Raw genomic sequence first — 15,657 nt, 5'->3', positions numbered from 1 at the left:
TACTAATAATAATAATGATAATAGCGGTCGCAAATCTTAATCTTATTAAAGTTGTGAAATATTTTTTTTTCATTTTTTTTTAAAGTTGTGAAATATCTTTTTTTTTTCATTGTTTTTTTTTTTTTTTGTCTCAAAACAAAAAGGGCTTAAATGCTGAGATCACCTATTTCCTGGATATATTTTGCTATTTCGTAAAGGTAAACAATAACATTAAAATAATTCTTTTAAAAAAACATCCTTAATCTTTCAAAACAGGAAGAGAATTTCGTATGATCTATTTGTAAACATGAAACGGCCTCTGCCATTCATGAGTGGCCCTTAAACCTTTAAACTGACAGGAGGCGTTTTTCGAGGGCATAGATGACCCTCTTCAGCTGGTCTCATGACCCAGGTTTCTATGACGAAAGAAATTTTGATAATTCTCAAAACAAGAGCTGACAGATCATCTGTTCAGATAATCTCTGAGACAGAGAAGGACCAGCTTGTACCAGAGGGAACTTTGTTACAATCTCCACATAGTCATTTGTAAACTCCGGATTCGGTATCTGGTTTGTTCTGGTCAATAAGGGGGAGATATATATATATATATATATATATATATATATATATATATATATATATATATATATATATATATATATAAAAGGATGGTAACTTTATTATTTCCAATTACATTTTAAGCACTATATATGAGTTTTATTGTTCCTAAAATCTCTCTTATTGTTCAATGCAAAGTCTCTATAGCATAGTGTTTTATCTTTGTTGTCATTATTATTATTACTTGCTAAGGTACAACTCTTGTTAAAAAAGCAAGATGCTATAATCCCAAGGGCTCCAACAGGAAAAAAATAGCTCAGTGAGGAGAGGAAGTAAGGAAATAAATATACGATATAAGAAGTAATGGACGATTGAAATTAAATATTAGGAAAAATCGATATCATTGAAACAGATATTTCATGTATAAAGTATAAAAAGACTTATGTCAGCCCGTTCATTATAAAAATAGTGTGCATGAGTGTAAAATCAATTTACCATGACATTTCTGTAAAGATTAGAACAGCTTGTAATATTTTTCTTAAAAACTGAAGTTTAAATTATTCGTATACATCTCAAACTAGTTATTCTACCTGGCGTATGCTATCTTAATTTTCTTCCTCTTGTTTTGTAAAGTTTTTATATATTATATATGAAAGATTTATTTTCATGATTTTATTGATCTTAAGATATATATATATATATATATATATATATATATATATATATATATATATATATATATATATATATATATATATATATATACATATATATATATATATATATATACATATATATATATATATATATATATATATATATATGTATATATATATATATATATGTATATATATACATATATAAATACATATATATATATGTATATATATATATATATATATATATATATATATATATATATATATATATATATATATATATATATATATATATATATATATATATGCATGTGTGTGTGTGCGTTTTCATGTGATACCCAGACTTTCTAACTATAAAGCATTCCCAAAGGAAATTAACTGATTAAATTTTCAGTTGGATCTAACTCAACCATCTAGCTTAGATAAGCTGATAAGACTCTCTCTCTCTCTCTCTCTCCTCTCTCTCTCTCTCTCTCTCTCTCTCTCTCTCTCTCTCTCTCTATGGGAGGTACGTTAATTATAGTCTCCCTCACACCTGGCCGGATTGAATTATAATTCTTTAATTACACTTAGTTCAATCAAAATCAAATTCCCATTTGAGGTAAATAACTCTTCTTCCTCCATTGGCCAAAAGGAATCAATATTTTTGAACTATGATGGAAGGTTTTAATTATTTAATTATAATATAATATACTATAAGAGAGATGACCCGAGTGCCATATGTGAATGAGATCATGGCGAGGAGCAGATGGAGATGGTTTGGTCATGCTCTTCGCACTCCCCAAGAGAGATCAGTTCACCTACGTTCAGTTGGGCTCCACAAGGCACTAGAAGTGTTGGAAGACCCAGACCTACATGGGTGAGGACTATGAAGCGCGAAGTAGGAGATGAAGAATGGAAAAGTATTGATCCAAAAGCCCAAGATAGAGACGACTGGTGAAATCTAACCGAGGCCCTTTGTGTCAATAAGCCTAGGATGATAATTTGAATGATATTCTCTCTATTTTTGGTGTTCAGCAGCTGACTGTAGTAAGTCTAGTCAAAGATAATTTGGAATAATAAAATCTCTGATCTAAATATTAATCTCTGGAACCGTCGTTCAGTTACTTCTTTAACCAAGATTTTTCCTTACATAATTCTGACAAGATTTTTTTTTTTCATAATTCTGACAAGATTTTTTTTTTTTCATAATTCTGCCAAGATTTTTTTTCATAATTCTGACAAGATTTTGTTTCATAATTCTGACAAGATTTTTTTTCATAATTCTGCCAAGATTTTTTTCATAATTCTGACAAGATTTTTTTTCATAATTCTGCCAAGATTTTTTTCATAATTCTGACAAGATTTTTTTTCATAATTCTGCCAAGATTTTTTTCATAATTCTGACAAGATATTTTTTCATAATTCTGACCATCCCATGCTTAGATATTCACAGACAACATTATCCACGATGTATTCTGTTAATTCTAACATTCAAATGGCTAAAAACTACAGTGTATTCTAGAAGATTTATTCCGGATTTGGATAAATTATATTAGCGAATAATCTCTTGTTACTTATTTTAAATTTCTTTTTATGGTTTTGTTGATTTTCTTTTACAATTTTCTATTTCCTGTGGCATTGTAATTTTCATAATATTGTTGCAGATTACCTTTTGATGATGATAATAATAATAATAATAGTAATAATAGTAATAATAGTAATAATAATAATAATAATAATAATAACAATAATGTTTTAAGAAGAGGTCCAGTGGCGGACGAAAGTGTAGAGCATTTCTACATATACACACTACCTTTCAATTTTCCTTATGTGGACTAGTATATATAAAGTTATTTTCGTGCTAAGCAAGATTATCTCTCTCTCTCTCTCTCTCTCTCTCTCTCTCTCTCTCTCTCTCTCTCTCTCTCTCTCTCTCTCTCTCTCTTTATATATATATATATATATATATATATATATATATATATATATATATATATATATATATATATATATATATATATATATATATATATATATACATATATATATATATATATATATATATATATATATATATACATACATATATATATATATATATACATATACATATATATATATATATGTATATATGTATATATCAAACTAATATGGGCGGGTCAGACTAGTAGCTTATAACTTTGCTGATCATGGCATTACACAATCCCTTGCACCATGTTAAGGTATCCCCACTCAGAAAGGGTGTTGGATATATATATATATATATATATATATATATATATATATATATATATATATATATATATACATATACATATATATATATATATATATATATATATATATATATATATATATATATATATACATCAGCAAAAATATCATTAATCTTATTCATATTCTAGTAAATCCTTAGATTTTATACAAATGATGCAAACTTTATATTATGTCATAATTTCAAATATTATAAATACTAACCAAAAGAAAAAAACTGACAATAATTCATCTTACCTTAACAAAAAATAAAAAGCAGAACTGGTTCTGTTTTTTTTTTTCCTTTGTCACAGAAAAACTAGTTTTTTTTTTCTAGTGTTCGAGTTAACCATTTAAGAACTCTGAACTGTTTTGAGCATATTCTCACGTTTGAATTAAACTTCTATTTTTAAAACTATAATTCAACAATATCATAAAGAACCTTGTGATAAAATTAAACATATGTAGGCTAATATCTTACTCGCAAATACCTTTAAAACATATAAACAATTAATTAACAATTAAAACAAAAACATTAAACATGTTATATTTGTATTAAGCTGCTATACCGTTTTTGTTCACACTTCAAAGACGAATTTTACAATATTTGAAAAAAAAAAGACAGCACTCACTATTTCAACACTTCTTTTAAAAACTAAACAATAAATTACGGTGATAATCGTAGCTCATAAATTAAGTGCAAGATCTATATATAATTCGTGAAGATAATATTAAAATCAAACGAAATAGAAGACGACTTAGGAACAGAAATTGCTGGCGAAGTGGGCATGGTTAAATCGAGACGTTTTAACCTAGGGAGGAAACGTCTATATCGTCTGAAAGTCAGACCTCAACTGAGGTGAAGTCTGAAGTCACTGTACAGTATACTGGGCTCAGTGGGGCCGTGGGCTGACTCGAGAACCAGGGTTAGCAGATTATTTCCACTGGATTATCGTACACAAGCCTTAAAATTATCGTTTTTTTAACCAAAGTTATCGTACACACTTTCAACATGATTGTTAAGGAGTAACATAAATGACTTATTTCAAGGTATTTTATTATAATTGTTTAATCAACACACACACACACACACACACACACACACACACACACATATATATATATATATATATATATATATATATATATATATATATATATATATATATATACATAGCCTATATATATATATATATATATATATATATATATATATATATATATATATATATATATATATATATATAGTGTATGTGTGTGTGTGTGTGTACCTAAGGTATATATCGTACATCCTACCGTACATTCAAGAAGAAACTCTTGCATCTGAATTTCGATTAAATCTCACCTTTTTTGCGTTTTATATAAACAAGTCCCTTTTATTGGTTTTAAAACCTCTTTTAGGTTTTTAATGACAATTGAAATGGTTTCCATGTGATTGAGCATTAATATTAAAGTTATTAATAGAAATATTAATAGCTAGGTCTAATCCCTGTGACTGGTTTTAACTGGAAATCAAATGGGTCTTCGACTTTTTCTTTTTTTTTATAAAGTTTGTCCTGAACTCAATTTAGGAAAAGTTAAGGACTCAGTTCAGCCGCACTGTTCATTTGCTTACATTTAGGCCTATGAAATATTGCCCAAATTTAATTTCCGTATTTATAGGCTCAATTATTTTGTGCGTCTTAGGCCTATAGTAGTTAGAATCATTAAGAAAAAAATATATTAAAATGGCAAAGCGGACGAAGGAGTTAAAAGGTTACACAAGCTAACATATAACAAAGAAAATCTATGCAAAACTCATGTTAGTGTTTCCTGTATATCCATAGAACATAGACTCCACCCTCCTGTTCAATGTGGACTTCCGGTGGTGTTTTTGTACACACACACACAAACTCTCTCTCTCTCTCTCTCTCTCTCTCTCTCTCTCTCTCTCTCTCTCTCTCTCTCTCTCTCTTAGCATTATCATCAGCCGTATAGCTAGTTCACTACAGGACAAAGTCCTCAAATATGTCCTTTCCTCTCGCGTGTGTTAATGATCTTTCTTTGCTAGTCCACAGCCGCAAATTTTCTTAGTTCGTTAATCCATCGTCTCCTCTTCCTTCTCCTGCTTATTTGGCAATCTCTATGGACCCATTCTGTTGTTCTTAATGTTGCGTTTATATATATATATATATATATATATATATATATATATATATATGTATATATATATATATATATATATATATATATATATATATATATATATATATATATATATATATATATATATATATATTGTAAGGACACCGATCCTTTCGTCGTCCAGAAAATCGACAAACTACTTATTTATTTGAAATCTCTGTTCGCCACACTGTGGTTTCCCATGTATATATATTCCGCTCTACCAGAGCTTCATTTTGACATATGTATCATTTCATAACATGTTTCTGTTAACCCATAATTCATATATTTGTAAGTGTAAGAAAACACATATATTTTGGTGGGCACTTCAATCTGATTTGGCACCAGCGTCATCCTACCTTTCCGTCCGCACCTTGTAATATACTCCCGTGCACATTCGAATGTGCACGGGAGTATATTACAAGGTGCGGACGGAAAGGTAGGATGACGCTGGTGCCAAATCAGATTGAAGTGCCCACCAAAATATATGTGTTTTCTTACACTTACAAATATATGAATTATGGGTTAACAGAAACATGTTATGAAATGATACATATGTCAAAATGAAGCTCTGGTAGAGCGGAATATATATACATGGGAAACCACAGTGTGGCGAACAGAGATTTCAAATAAATAAGTAGTTTGTCGATTTTCTGGACGACGAAAGGATCGGTGTCCTTACAATATATATATATATATATATATATATATATATATATATATATATATAAAAGGTAAGGCAATCTATACAGACAGACAGACAGAATAAAGTATCAGTTGATCTTGGTGACGCTTGTCTCACTCTCCTTACAATATATATATATATATATATATATATATATATATATATATATATATATATATATATATATATATATATATATATATATATATAGGCCTATATATATACATACATACATTCATGCATACATCTACCCATAGAAGAGCCCGAATTTCTTGACCTACTGTTAATATCTAGTCCATGGGCACATTGAAGGAAGCGATGTCATTCTTTCAACCTTGAAATCCTGATGACTTCAATAGACGTCATATGAGCAGTACACGTTAATTGACTTCATCCTGTGGTTTATCATCCTGCTATGGATTATTAACAAGTTGTGCTTTTATGGGAAATAAAAAAAGCTACTTGATTTTTTAAGGTTTTCTTTAACTGAAAAGCAAAATTGGATTTAGGTCTACCGTGGTTGAGCGAAGATTTTTTTTTAGTATCAATTTTCATTTATTTTTATTAACCTAGGCTCTAAGGTATTTCATATATTTCCAATAGCCTAGACTTGAAGGTCTTCTATTCATTTTCATTTGTCTAGACTTTAAAGTATTTTACTTATTTTCATTAGCCTAGACTCTAAAACGGGTTTTGAGTAAAGTGAAAAATCTATTTTTGGGTGAAATAGCCATGTCATCCTGATGGAAGGTTCCTTTAGGTAGCTTTCTAAGGGAGATTTGCTAGAGTAATATTCCCAGAGAATTAACATAGGTCTCCAGAATTCTAACTCCTGGCGCGAGTATTCTTAATATATCTTTAAGGATATCGCATAATATCAGGGGACGTATTTTTCGATACGACACATAGCAATCTTCACCCCGAATAGATTTAACTCTTTGAGGGGGAAGAGTGGCGAACGAAAGGGGAGCCGTTATCAAGGTACCCGGTGGACCTCCTCCCTGTACTACTATGGCCCATCATTCCTTTTCCGTCCGCACTCTGTAATATAGTGACCGTTGCAAGTTTAGTAAACCAACTCACCTTCAGGGAAGAAGTCAAATATCTCAAGGGAAAAGCGGATGCCAGACTGGCAGCTATGAGATATATGACAAAACACAATGGCAGAGCAAATGAGCATGTCCAAAAGAAATACTATCTAGCTTGTTCCAGAGCGCTAGTGAAATATGCCGCTCCAACACTTACAAATCTAACAGATACACAAAAAGCCTCAGTAGAGGTAATTCAGAACAATGCCATGAGGCTCATGCTAGGAGCTTCAATATGGACAAGACTGTGCAACCTAAGGATGTAGACTGGACTACCATCCCTTGAGGATAGAATTGCACTAAGAAATGCAAGCACAATTGTAAAGATGTTTTTCTCACACAGAGACTCTATTACCAAAAAAAAAAAAAAAAAAGAGTAAGAGAGGAACTGTCAAAGCCCCCTGAGGTTCAAACCCCAAGCTCTTATGGCAAAGACCATAGCAACATGCTGCAACAATATAAAGAGCCTGAGCCTAACCGAAGTTATCCTGCAGCTAAGACCAGACTCAGCGCAGGGTGCACAGCACATTCCACCTTGGAGGTAGCAAGTAGTAACCCACAGGTACACCAAGTTTCTAAGGGCAAAGGAAGATTGCACAATGGAGGAACTCAGAGATGCAGCTCAAGCAGCAATCAGCTTAGCAGGAACAACTGGGGCACAGATCTACTATACTGACGGTACACTAGACCCTGGAACCCAAACAGAGGGAGCTGCAGTTTTCTCCAGCAACTTCACAGCCTGCTGGAGGACATCCAACCATGCCTCCACTATGCAGACAGAGCTTGTTGCAATACAACAAGCACTAAAATACTCTATTGAAAATTAGTAAGGACCAGTAGTCATACATACTGATTCACAGGTTGTTTGTATACACAGGCTCAGACTGGGATACAAGGCTAACTGGGAAATCCTGGACAACATTCAGAGACCGTGTGATCACTGTGATGTCACACCACAACACGCCCTCCTGCACTACTTTCTAGAGTGCAGAGAAACAGCACAGCTGAGAGATGATCTACAGGTAGATACCAACTCACCACAGGCCTGGCAAGCCGCGGCCACACTGAGAAAAGCAATTGTTGAAAACATAGACACACAATTGCTTTCAAGACTACCTCCACCAAGGCAATGACCTCAAAATTTGCATCTAACCATCTCATCCCCTCACCGTAAGGCCCTATTCACATCATCCTCTGTATTTTCTAAACTTAACCTACTACTAAGAGCTTTCTGGCTAGTACAGTGGTAACGTGTTTGCCTAGCATTTCGCATGGCAAGAGATCGATCCCCGCCCAGGACCGTGAGTTTAAGCTGTTTACTGGGGAGGCTACTGCTGTGGTAGGGCACCACAGTGGGGGGTTGGGCTTGCCCGGCTGACGTTCTGGTGAGCATCTATTCTGATGGAACTGGAACTGAAACCAGTCACCTTTAACCTTTAACCTTTAAAAGGTAGGAAAACCCCACCTGCCTCCTTTCCCCTACTATTCAAAGGCCTCACACCCCCAACTTTCTAACTACCACTATTCGTGAAATGATGGCCCTCCACTACTACCACCATCATCCTTACCCTGTCCACAACTATCTCTACTACTGAAAAATCTTCAAATTTCCTCTTATGTGATAACCAACCTTATATATCTTTACCGGTTACCTACTCGCCGACCAAGGGAATGGCCCGTGCCAACAAGAACTGTTGGCTTTAATCCACAACAACAACACATTAGCAAACCAGGTTCAGTTCTCACTCTGATCCCACAGAGAGAGAGAGGACCTTCTGGCTGCTGCTAAGCTGTCTCACCTCGCTGACTGCCGACCACCTGCTACTTTCACCTGGGGATTTAGCTGCTGCTGACTGCTGCTATTTTGCTGCTTTCTCTGCCTGCAGAGATCGCCGTCACTGTCGCTGTCGCCAGTATTCCTGCCTGTAGGGGCTGCCTTGTGCTACCCCTACTGTGTAGGCTGCTGTAGGGCACCTTTCAGCGCCACTGTCAAGGGCCTTGCCCTCAAAAACTGGCTGATCTTCAGCCTCTTTTATAAAGGACTTATTAGGCTTTCTTCTAAAGCTATCCTAACTTTTTCAACTACTTACAGATCCTCCTGTGAAACATCCAGTAGCCCTTGTGGTCTTAAAATTCTGGTCAAAGCAGGACTCAAGGATAAATAACTTCCCACTCTCACCGTCTGTGGCAAGTGGGACAAGGTGGCTAGGCTTGGCACCTATAAGCCAAGGCTAGGAGATAGGGCTTTGCTAACCTGGCATAAATAAGTCAGGATTTAAAAGACACACACTTAGTTTCAATAAAGTAATAGGATTGTACTTTGTTTTATTTCATCCCAAAACCTCCCTGCCTGCAGGAGTGGATTGCTGGGCCGTCTTAGTGCTTTGTAAGCAGTAAGGAGGCTCCCCAGCTGCGACTTGTGCAGGTCAGTACCAAGCTACAAATAGGATAGATAGGACCTTCCTGATTAACCGTTATCTTACAAATACTGTTGCTCATCCTTCTATCTCTAACTGTAACTTTGTCTGGGGCCTTAGGGCTTAAAGGGTTGGAAAACCCAACCAGACACACTGTCTGTCTTCCTCCCCCCCCCCCCCTATGGACTTGGATAGGAATCGACAATGGCAGAACTAGAACTCATGGCTTGCGACCAACCCAATAGGAAAAGGGTATAGGAAGACACTAACCAAGACAAGGAAAGCCGGAATAGACTCAGGTCACGAGAAAAAAGAAACAGGCAAAAACGAATTCTGCCCCTGCCCCTGCTGAAACCAGACCTCAGGCTCAAACCATCGAAGGAAACAGGAACTCAACCACTGAAGAGAATAACATCAGTAAGACCTAATACTTTAGGGTACTAGTCAGCAACTCCTTGGAGGCATCTAAGGCTATTGCAGCCTTTGAGGAAAAACATAGAAATTTTAAAATAGTAGCTAAATCCAACCAACAAGGGCAGTGGACCATCTCCATGAAGGATGCCAGAGCCTTAATTACTCTGAGAGGCACCTCAGACATTAATCTGAAGGAGCTCAGAGAGGAGGAGAAAGTTGAGAATGCTGTTGTTGTGGGCTACCCCCCTGACATGATGGAAAACCATCTGACACAACTGCCAAACATCACTGCGGAAGACAGGATGACAAACATGGCAGGCTATTTAACCAAGGCCATCCTTGTGACTTTCAAGGGGCCTCACCCCAAGAAAGTTGACCTAGGTATCTTCGGTAGTTTCTGGGTAAAGAAATATTACCCAGATCCCCTAAGATGCTACCATTGCCAGAAATTTGGCCAGCATAAGTACCACTGCCAGGCCAAATTTCCTACCTGTGCAGTGTGCAGTCAGAGACATCCTACTCAGGACTGCATAGATAAAAAGGCGGCAGGAATACCAACCACGCCTAAATGCCCTAATTGCAAAAAGGGCCACATTACCATGTCTTGGGGATGTCCTGAAAGAGTAGCAAGGGTTATTGCTGCCCTCCCCAAGGAGAAAAGAGAGGAGCCTAGAGGAAGGATGGCTCCCAAACCTCTGCCAAGAAGAAGGTTTTACTCGCAAGAGGAACTTAGGAAAAGCTCTAGAGCTAGATCCTTCTCTAGAGCCCCAACATCAACACCTCAACCCCAAAACCAATGCCCAGAACGATTTTCATTAGGACCACAGTCCTAAGGGGAAAACTCACTGACCTTGTCACCTCATCCACCCCATCCACTGAGGTCAAGACAAATGTCTTCGCTGCCAGGGACCCTAGACAATTTAGTTCAACATACACTCAGGAATAAGAGTCCTTAACTGGAACTCGGCCAGAGTGAGGCCAAAAATATCCTCCCTAATTGCGGTATGCAAAACGGAGGAGATAGATGTCATCCTATTACAAGAGACATTCCAAACAACAGGTAAAAAACTCAAAATGGCAGGTTACAATGCCTACACCACACCACAGATAGGCACGGACAAAGGCTTAGCTACATTAGTCAGAACAACAATACCAACAACACGGTTACACAACCCAATTCCTTGCGGTACCAATGTAGAGACACTGAGAGTAACAGTAACATTACTGAACCAAAAAGTAGATACAATATATATAATATATACAGGAAAATAAACAGGGAAGACTCAGGAGAACTGCAACTGACACACCTCTTTGCTCATGCAAAAAGAACACTAACACTTATATGTGGGGATTTTAATGCACATCATCACATATTATCATCCCCATCAATGACAAACCCTTCAGGGGAACACATAGCCTTCTCCCTGGAGGAATTTGAAGGAGTCACCCTAATAACACAGGGCAACCTACACACTTAAGAGGAGGCAGACTAGATCTGACATTTGCTCCAACAGCAATAAGACACCTAACCAGATAGCGAGTGCACTCAACCCTGATTAGTGACCACTTTGCCACAGTAACAGAATTGGAGATACAACAGCTACCTCCAATTCCACCACCTCCACCAAGATGGAATCAGGACCTAGCAGACTGTGTCTACTTTCAACTAGCCATAGAGGGATGGACAGTAAGCTAAAATCCTCCAGAGGACTTACATCAACTAGAGAAAAAACTAGTTGATGCGTTCCACAACGCAGCTAACAAAGCTATGCCCCTAAAGGTAGCAAGAGGTAACCACAGATACAATGACTCCTAGTAGTACTGCCCAGAAATAAGGAGACTTAAAACAAGACTAAATAGGATCACAAAAATCTACAGAAGGAGACCCACAGTTGAAAATAGAGATCTACTGCAAACAGATAAAAATGAACTACAACAAAAAATCCATGAAATAAGAATAGAAGAATGGATGGAATGGTGCACAAACTTGTTACAGTACACAGCACTCAAAGAGTTATGGAAATAGCCACCCAGAGTAGCCAGAAAAAAGAAGACATCAGTTGCAACATACCCAAACCCACAAGAGGTGACAGAAAGAATTGCAACAGCCTTTGCAAACAGAACATTATCAGCTAATCTCTCACCTGAAACCAGAATGTTGCTAGAGCAACTGGCACCAGCCAGGTGGGAGGAGATTAACACAGCCTGCTAGCTACAGGATGACACAGACACCCACAATTGAGGAATGAATGGCAGTACACAAGACAGGAAAAGACACTACTACGCCAGGAGCAGACTGGATCACTTACACAATGATCAAACTCATGGGTCCAGCAGGAGAAACCGCATACCTGAGGTTGATGAACAGAACACACCTTAAGCACACAAGGCCTCAAACCTGGAGACAGCAAGACACACAGCCGATCCCCAAGCCAAAGGATCCAGGAAATCCCAGACCAATAGCCTTAGTATCCTGCATGGAAAAAACAGGAGAAAAAATGGTTCTAAACAGACTGAAATACATAATTGGCTCCCTACACAAGCAGCTGTATGCATATCAGGAGGGAATTGGAACTTCTGAATGCATTACTGACGTTCTCAACTGTATCAATCAAAAGAAGGCAACAATAGCCTTCATAGACTTTGATAAAGCTTTTGAGCTTGTCAGCCCAGCAGCAATGCTGCATTCAGTAGCCAGAAAGGGAGTAAAAAGTCACCTACTAGCATGGACTAAAAACTCCATGCTAGGAAGACAACCTAGATTCAAATTCCAAGGAGTGATTTCGACTTTTCACGAATCGGAAAATGGCTCACCACAAGGAGGGATTCTCAGCCCCCTCATCTTCAACATCCTCATGGAAAATATAGCCTCACTCCAACTCCACGAAGGAATAGAGATATTTATCTATGCGGATGATGTATGTGTAATGGCTAGAGGACCAGTCAGAATTGTCAGAATGCAGGGAGCACTGAATATGAGCTGGGACTGAAAATAAACTTTGGTAAAACCAAAACAATGACAATCAAAGCTCCAAACCCCCTGCATCCACTCTCAATAGGAATGGAGCCCCTAGAACGGGTGGACAGTTACACATACTTGTGAGTTGTAATAGACAAGCAACTCACCTTCATGGAGGAAGTCAAATATCTCAAAGAAAAAGCGGATGCCAGACAGGCAGCCATGAGATACATGACTAAACTCAATGACGGAGCAAATGAGCATGTTCAAAAGAAGTACTACCTAGCCTGTTCCAGGACGCTAGTGGACTATACCGCTCTAACCCTTACAATCTTGACACACACTCAAAAAGGCCTAGTAGAGGTAATTCAAAACAATGCCACGAGGCTCATGCTAGGAGCCCCAATATGGACAAAACTGTGCAACATAAAGATGGAAACTGGACTACCATCTCTTGAAGACAGGATTGCACAGAGAAATGCATCCATAATTGCAAGGATGTTCCTCTCAGACAGAGACTCTATAACCAAAGGAGGGTACGAGAGGAACTATCAAAGCACCCTGAGGTTCAAACCCCAAGCTCCTTTGGCAAGGACCATAGCAACAACATAAAGAGCCTGGGCCTAACTGAGGGTATCATGCAGCTAAGGCCAGACTCAGCGGAGGGCGCACTCCACATTCCACCTTGGAAGAAACAAGTAGCAACCTTCAGATATACCAAGCTTCCAAGAGCAAAGGAAGACTGCACAATAGAGGAACTTACAAATGCAACCCAGGCAGTAACCCGCTTATCAGAAACAGCAGGGGCACATATCTACTTTACAGATGGTACAGTAGACCCTAGAGACCAAACAGAGGGAGCTGCAGTATTCGCCAGTAACCTTACGGCCTATTGGAGGACATCCAACAATGTCTTCACCATGCAGACAGAGCTTGTTGCAATAAAACAAGCACTACAATACTTCATTGGCATTGAGGAAGGACCAGTAGTCATACATACTGATTCACGATCCTCAATGCAAGCCTTGCAATAGGAAAAGAATAAAGAAAACAAGGCCCTGCTAGCTGGTGTCAAAACACTTTTGTATCAGCCCAATGAAAGAGACAGACACGTAACTCTAAACTGGATCCCCAGTCACATCGGGATACCATTACCAGGGAATGAGAAGGCTGACGAACTAGCCAAAAGCATCAGACACATCCAAAGTGTACAGGTGCATATATATATATATATATATATATATATATATATATATATATATATATATATATATATATATATATATATATATATATATATATATATATATATACATATTATTATTATTATTATTATTACATGCTAAGCTACAACCCTAGTTGGAAAAGCAGGATGCTATAAGCCCAGGGGCCCCAACAGGGAAAATAGCTCAGTGAGGAAAGGAAACAAGGAAAAATAAAATATTTTAAGAATAGTAACAACATTAAAATAAATATTTCCTATATAAACAATAAAAACTTCAACAACACAAGAGAAAGAGAAACTAGATAGAACACTGTGCCTGAGTGTACCCTCAAGCAAGAGAACTCTAACCCAAGACAGTGGAAGGCCATGGTACAGAGGCTATAGCACTACCCAAGACTAGAGAACAATGGTTTGATTTTGGAGTGTCCTTCTCCTAGAAGAGCTGCTTCCCATAGCTAAAGAGTCTCTTCTACCCTTACCAAGAGGAAAGTAGCCACTGAACAATTACATTGCCGTAGTTAACCCCTTGGGCGAAGAAGAATTGTTTAGTAATCTCAGTGTTGTCAGGTGTATGAGGACAGAGGAGAATCTGTAAAGAATAGGCCAGACTATTCGGTGTCTGTGTAGGCAAAGGGAAAGAACCGTAACCAGAGAGAAGGATCCAATATGGTACTGTCTGGCCAGTCAAAGGACCCCCTAACTCTCTAGCGGTAGTATCTCAATATATATATATATATATATATATATATATATATATATATATATATATATATATATATATATATATATATATATATATATATATATATATGTGTGTGTGTGTGTGTGTGTGTGTGTGTGTGTGTGTGTGTGTGTGTGTGTGCGTGCGTGTGTATCTTTGCACTCGTAGGCCTATATATATAATGCTAGAATTCTTCGATCCTTCTAACATCTTTGTTTACGATTTTTTTTAACTCAACCTTACATCTGAATACATATAGGCTACTGTAGTTGATTTCATTTTTTCACTTGCTACAAAGCACACAATACAAATAAAGAAGGTCAGAAACTTATCAGTCTCATCATTATCATCATTATTACTGCTACTATTATCATCACCAATAAATAATAAGTGTTTTTGTTGTTGTTTTTTAGCATCTTGGATAATTATAAGCAGGTACGACATTTTTATGGTAATGTACGACATTTCTTAGCTGTTTGGTACAACAACACCAAAAGTATCTGGCAGTGGGCCAGATCTCCTACTAAAATGGAAGAAGAAGAAGAAGAAGAAGT

General features: G+C 36.8%; 1 protein-coding gene across 1 annotated transcript in view; it reads right to left on the bottom strand.

The window, feature by feature from the left end:
• LOC137626445 (major facilitator superfamily domain-containing protein 6-A-like) overlaps positions 1–4,290 on the bottom strand; it is a 27,117-nt gene extending 22,827 nt beyond the window's left edge. The window contains 1 exon segment of the mRNA XM_068357440.1: positions 3,690–4,290. The gene's annotated coding sequence lies outside the window, so the exon portion shown is untranslated.
• Between the last annotated feature and the right edge of the window lie 11,367 nt (positions 4,291–15,657).

This window comes from Palaemon carinicauda, chromosome 34 (assembly GCF_036898095.1).
Source record: "Palaemon carinicauda isolate YSFRI2023 chromosome 34, ASM3689809v2, whole genome shotgun sequence".
In the NCBI taxonomy this organism is placed as follows: domain Eukaryota; kingdom Metazoa; phylum Arthropoda; class Malacostraca; order Decapoda; family Palaemonidae; genus Palaemon; species Palaemon carinicauda.
The sequence above is the reverse complement of the archived record's forward strand: the minus strand, read 5'-3'. Positions and strand labels throughout refer to the sequence as shown.